The sequence below is a fragment of the Pezoporus occidentalis genome, unplaced genomic scaffold (assembly GCF_034315485.1).
Source record: "Pezoporus occidentalis ecotype Australia unplaced genomic scaffold, CSIRO_AGI_Poc_V1 ctg4, whole genome shotgun sequence".
Classification (NCBI taxonomy): domain Eukaryota; kingdom Metazoa; phylum Chordata; class Aves; order Psittaciformes; family Psittacidae; genus Pezoporus; species Pezoporus occidentalis.
This window is the reverse complement of record NW_026915724.1, coordinates 28,247,326-28,253,819: the sequence shown is the minus strand read 5'-3', so window position 1 is coordinate 28,253,819 and position 6,494 is coordinate 28,247,326.

Sequence of the window (6,494 nt, the reverse complement as noted above, 5' to 3'; positions counted from 1 at the left end):
GGAAATGTGACTTTCCAGGGCAGCCATGGATGCAGTGATCATGAGATGGTTGAATTCGAGATCCTCAGGACAGTGAGAAGGGTGTGCAGCAGCCTCGCTGCCCTAGACTTCAAAAGAACAGATTTTGGCCTCTTCAGGAACCTGCTTAGGAAGGTTCCATAGGGTATAGCGCTAGAGAGCAGAGGGGCCCAAGACTGTTGGTTGATATTCAAGGATCACCAGCTACAAGATCTGGAGTGTTGCATCCCAACCAGAAGGAAGTGCAGCAGGAGGGCCAGGAGACCTCCTTGGATGGATAATGAGCTGCTGAGGAAAATTCAAATGAAAAAAGAGGCTTATAATAAGTGGAAGCAAGGACAGGTGGCCTGGGAAGAGTACAGGGATGTTGTCCGGGAAGCTAGGGACCAGGTTAGGAAAACTAAGGCCCAGTTAGAATTGAACTTGGCTAGGGGTGTGGAAGATAACAGGAAGGGATTCTACAGGTACATAGCAAATAAAAAACAGACTAGGGACAAGTTGGGCCCCCTCAGGAAGCTCTCAGGAGAACTGGCTACCCTGGATTTGGAGAAAGCTGAGGTTCTGAATGACCTCTTTGTTTTGGTCTTCACTGGCACAGGCTCTGACCGCACCACCCAAGTCTTGGAAAGCTGATGTAGGGACTGTGAGAATGATGACCCTAGGCCCACTGTAGGACAGGATCTGGTTCGAGACCATCTTAAAAATCTGAATGTGCACAAGTCCATGGGACCTGATGATTTCCACCCATGGGTCCTGAAGGATCTGGAAAATGAAGTTGCTAAGCCACTTTCAGTCAAATTTGAAAAATCGTGGTGGTCAGGTGAAGATCCTGATGACTGGAAAAAGGGAAATATAACCACCATTTTCAAGAAGGGGAAAATGGATGACCCAGGGAATTACAGACCAGTCAGTCTCACCTCTGTGCCTGGCAAAATCTTGGAGCAGATTCTCCTGGATGGCATGCTGAGGCACACGAAAAACAACAAGGTGCTTGGTGACAGCCAGCATGGCTTCACTAAGGGGAAATCCTGCCTGACCAATTTGGTGGCCTTCTGTGATTGAGCTATGGAACTGAGGGACAGGGGTAGAGCAGTTGATGTCATCTACCTGGACTGTGCAAAGCATTCGACACTGTCCCGCATGACATCCTTGTCTCTTAATTGGAGAGACATCAATTTTATAGGTGGACCTCTCAGTGGATAAAGAACTGGTTGGATGGCCGCACGCAAAGAGTTGTCGTTACTGGCTGGAGACCAGTAACAAGTGGTGTCCCTCAGGGATCGGTGTTGGGACCGGTCCTGTTCAACATCTTTGTCACTGACATGGACAGTGGGATTGAGTGCGCCCTCAGCAAGTTTGCTGATGATGCTAAGATGTGTGGTTCGGTTGATTCGCTGGAGGGAAGGAATGCCATCCAGAGGGACCTTGACACACTTGTGAGGTGTTCTGTTCCCAACCTCATCAAGTTCAAGCATGCCCAGTGCAAGGTCCTACACCTGGGTTAGAGCAATCTCTGGCACTGCTACAGGTTGGATAAAGAAGAGATTCAGAGCAGCCCTGTGGAGAAAGACTTGGGGGTGTTGGTTCATGAGAAAATGAACATGAGCCAGCTTCAGTGTGCGCTCACAGCCCAGAAAGCCAAGTGTATCCTGGGCTGCATTAAAAGGACTGTGACCAGCAGGTCGAAGGAGGTGATCCACCCCTCTACTCTGCTCTCGTGAGGCCTCACTTAGAGTATTGTGTACAGTTCTGGTGTCTGTCCTCAACATAAAAAGGACATGGAACTGTTGGAACAAGTCCAGAGGAGGGCCACGAGGATGATCAGGGGGCTGGAGCACGTCCTGTGTGAAGACAGGTTGAGAGAGTTGGGGCTGTTCATCCTGGAGAAGAGAAGGCTGCATGGAGACCTCATAGCAGCCTTCCAGTATCTGAAGGGAGCTTATAGGGTTGCTGGGGAGGGACTCTTCATTAGGTACTGTAGTGACAGGACAAGGGGTAATGGGTTAAAACTTAAACCGGGGAAGTTTAGATTGGTTATAAGGAAGAAGTTGTTTACTGTAAGGGTTGTGAGGCACTGGAATAGGCTGCCCAAGGAAGTTATGAATGCTCCATCCCTTGCGGTGTTCAAGGCCAGGTTGGGTGACATGGTTTAGTGTGAGGTGTCTCTGCCCATGGCAGGGGTGTTGGAACTAGATGATCTTAAGGTCCTTTCCAACCCTAACTATTCTATGATTCTAGATATAGCATAAATTGCCATGTAGCTGTCACTGCCTCTACTGTCTCATTTTCAGAATGCAAACCAAGCAAAATTTAAGCCAACTTATATGCTTATTTTTCATTAATTTACAGTGCATTCTGTGTTCTTTCCTGTAGATAGAAAAGAACAAAGTACATGTGACCATAGGTCTGATGATTTTTTTTAATGTACATCTGGCAGATAGTCACAGTTCAATCAGGCAAAGACAAGTGCCTTTACATGCTGGACTAAAATGGAAACTGTCAGTCATAGCTGGATTACTGAAATAGTTGTTACCTATTTCACTTATTTGATGATGCATTGCAATACATTCCTTTTGTTTACCCTTAAATGGAGGGAAACAAATCTCAGACAACGTTCTTTTCCTGTGCTGCTGTTGCAAGTTGGGCAGACAGCTAAGCAACACACAGGAGCTCCATCACTCCCCCCACCTCCTCAGTGGGACAGGGGAAGAGGGAAACGAGTAAAAGCAGAAAACACAAGGGTCCAGATAAAAACCAAAATGAAACAAAACAAAATAAACCAAACCAAAACAGTTTAATAAGTAAAGTGTAAGTGGAAGAGGAGAGAAAGAAAAGAAAACAAGTGATGGAAAGGCAATCATGTACCACCTCCCATGGGTAGATTGATGCCCAGCCAGTTCCCAAGCAACAGATGGCTGATGTCCCTAAACCCACTTCTTTTCCCTTTTGTTGCCAAGCATGACATTCTATGGCATGGAATATCTCTAGCTAGTTTGGGTCATCTGCTTGGCTGTGTCCCTCACAACCTACTTCACAGACCCAAATTTATTCACTTCACAGGAGCAGGCTGAAACAGAGGTGGCCTTGGTGCTGTGCAAACACTGTTCAGCAATAGCTACTATGTGTGTTACTGGTACTGTTTGGTCATAAATCTAAACCAGCACCATACAAGCTGCTATGAAGGAAGTTAAAGCTATCCCAGCTAGGCTTAGTACACTCCCTGTAACACACACATTTCTCTCTATCAAATAGATTAAATCAGCAATCAAGGAATCCTTTTCTTCTAAAACTGATGGAGTAGGAGATAGAAATACTGGGGGAAGCTATGATTGTTAAAATGTATCAAATCTTCCATGTTTTCCCTGTTCCTTTAAAAAAGAGAGAAATCAGGTCAAATTTTATGCACTAAATTATTTTGTGAGTTCTAGAGGATTAATTCTGTAAAAGAGCATGCATTTGACAAGATCATATCTGACAAACAAATCTGACAAGGCTAGCGTTCTCTGAATTCCAGCATCTACACCTGTGCTTTGTTGAGGAAGGTTTTGGTCATTTTCAGTCTGCTACTCAGAAAAAATAAAAAACAAACTTTTCTTTGCAGCCTCTAACTGGGATCTGACAGACAGATAAAGTGTTGATCACAGAGAGAAATAGAAAAGAGATAAAAGAGAATATAAAATACCGGAGAAGGGGGAGAAAAGGAGGGTCATATCAGAGGTCTGTCTTTGTAGCGTGGGAATATTATGCAAAGAATCACTTTTATCATTATTAAATGTTCCCTGCATAAATTCCTGACATGAATACAAGAGAAAAGGTGCTAAACACAATACCAGGAAACACTCATTATGTGTAGATTTCAAAGCAAATTGATTATACAGTATAGCGGATAACATACAAATACAAGTATAGGATGATTACATTGACTTTGGTGTTCTTTTTGTTAGGGTCACCATAAGCTTCATTATTTTGAGCTTTGACTACACAAGAGTAAGGAATGTATTTAATCTAACTGAGAAAGAACCGATCACCATTTGCTGCTTCTCCTTTCAGAACTCTTTTCTTTGTTCACTGTTAACATATTAAAACTCTCTCAAAGTTCTGGCGTTTAGAATAACCCAAAGAAATATTGCAGCAATATTTTGAAGTTCTGGAAAGGGCCATCAGAATCAGGGGGTAGGTATTTTATTTTAACTGTTTCAGACACACTTTACCATACAGTTAGCAATCACTGGAATCTTCCAGAGTAAGCAATAAAAATTTGACTAACCCTCTAGGTGATGTCAGCATTAATTTTAAATCCATCACTTCATCTGTCAAGATTAAATATTCTCTCTATCCTCCCTTTGGACAGTGGGAAGATGTTACCATCATGGTTATGTAGACAAGCCACCATTGTGGGGAGTTAAGAGCTTCAGCTCTTGGGGTCTGCAAGGGTTTGCAGCTTCAAAGACCTCTTTGTGGGCTGGACTACAATGGGCTCTCCTGTCATATCTAGTATCAGCCCTGTTGTGCCAGATAAACTTTGTCCAGCATTGCTTAGTAATCAGAGCCTTGCCAGAGAAGCTGAGGCCCCAGGAATTTGAATACCTGTTGCCTAGCCTGGCCATTTCAGGCAGAAGTTATTTCTTTCTGCTTATGACAATTCAGAATTACCAAATAATTTAGGAGTGCTAAGGATATAGATAAGCAAATTGGAAAAAGAGATGCAATTAAGAAAAAAATGCCTGGAAAAGGTTGTTGTGTTGTTTTTTTTGTTACAATGAATGACAGAGCAAAACAAATGGCGGATAAATCAAATGTTTCGCATTTACTGTAAGGCTGTTTGCAGTTGCTTCTTTATATAGTTATTCCTTGTTGATAAATATAGCATTCTTTGGTCCAGATAGTAAATACCATACTTTTTCTTCCAGATGGTTACCAAAACAAATTTTTTGCAGTATCGCAACCTTTATTAATATCACTAAGGGCCAAAAATATTTTTCCCCTAATTCCTCAATATTCTTTAAGCTTTTAAATACTTCTTTCAAATGCATTATCAGCCTCAATCTACTCCAGTGTTATAAATAATATATACTTTTTCCTTTCTAAAAGGCTTTTCTTCCCTTAAACAGAACAATAAAATAAAATAATTTAAATCTTAAAAGCCCCATGGAACTGATTTCACTCCTATACTGTTGTAAGAGTCAAGCCAAATAGCATTAGCCTATTCTAAATTCCAGTAAAACCTTAATCTACATAATAGAAGTATTTCTCATGTGTACATCATAGGTGCATAAATACTTTCATTGCCTTGGTTTATACATGCTATTTTCTCTGGTAATAAATCAATCACATTTTTCTTTCCTAATTCAAGTTATTTCAAATATGTTTCATTTTTCTTTGTCACTGTAATTTTAGGGTCTTAAAAGTGAATTCCCTGAGATTATTTTTTTTTATACTTTTACCTTTTCATAACATATGCAGCAAGATATCTAAGTCAATGTCCTGGACTCAGTTTAAACCACAGCAATTAGCCAGTAAGTAATGTAGATAATTGCATTGTCCTTTGAATGTGGTGTAGCTTTATTAATTCTTAACCTGTAAAATTATTTTGAAGTATTGTTTGTCTAAGGATATTAAAATGCATCTATGCTTTTCTGGTATCCTTTGTAGATGTTTTTATAAACTGGAAGTGGTTAGTGGCTTTTCCAGGAGGTTAGGATGGACAAAATTCACAAATCAGATGGGATAGATAGAATTCAAAATATTAAAATGCCTGGCTTAGTACACTGTGCAAAGTGTCTATGAAGGTTATGCAACAGAAGTCATAATTAAGGTTTCTAGCAGAGCTTTACAGGTAATATTTCACTTTTAACTATTTTATAATACACTTATAGCAAAAAATGCCACGTATCTCTTGTTTTGCCTTCATAGCAGCACATCATAAACACAAAAAATCAGCTAGCTCTCCAGAGTAGAGAGATAATTGTTTATAAAAAGAAAACATGTTACAAGACAAATGTACGATGAGTTTCCTTTCCAGCTGACTTAAGACAAGCTAAATAAATAATACCATTAAAATTTGTACTATTTTGTGCTAGTCACTGATTGCTTTCTGTTTGTTTTTTTTTTAATACTGTGGTCAAACATCTGTTTTATAGATGTTTAGAAAACAAGGTGTTAGCTAATTTTCTCTGATGAATGAAATGATGTACCTATTCACATTATGCTTAGAGATTTACAAAAAACAATTTGCAACTCACTCTACCCTTGTCTGTTACTTCATTTATGCCACTTGTTATTTTCAAGCAGAGGTTGTTATTTTCAAGCAGAGGCTTTTGCTAGATGTATGATATTAAAGTTCAGAGGCAGCAGCTCTTTTAATTCTGCAGAACTATATTGCTGCATTATGGATACTTTGCTCTAATGCTGTCAGGAAATTAGAAGGGAAACTTAGATTTTTTTTTTTTCCCTTGTGGTAAAATCATTTACTTCTC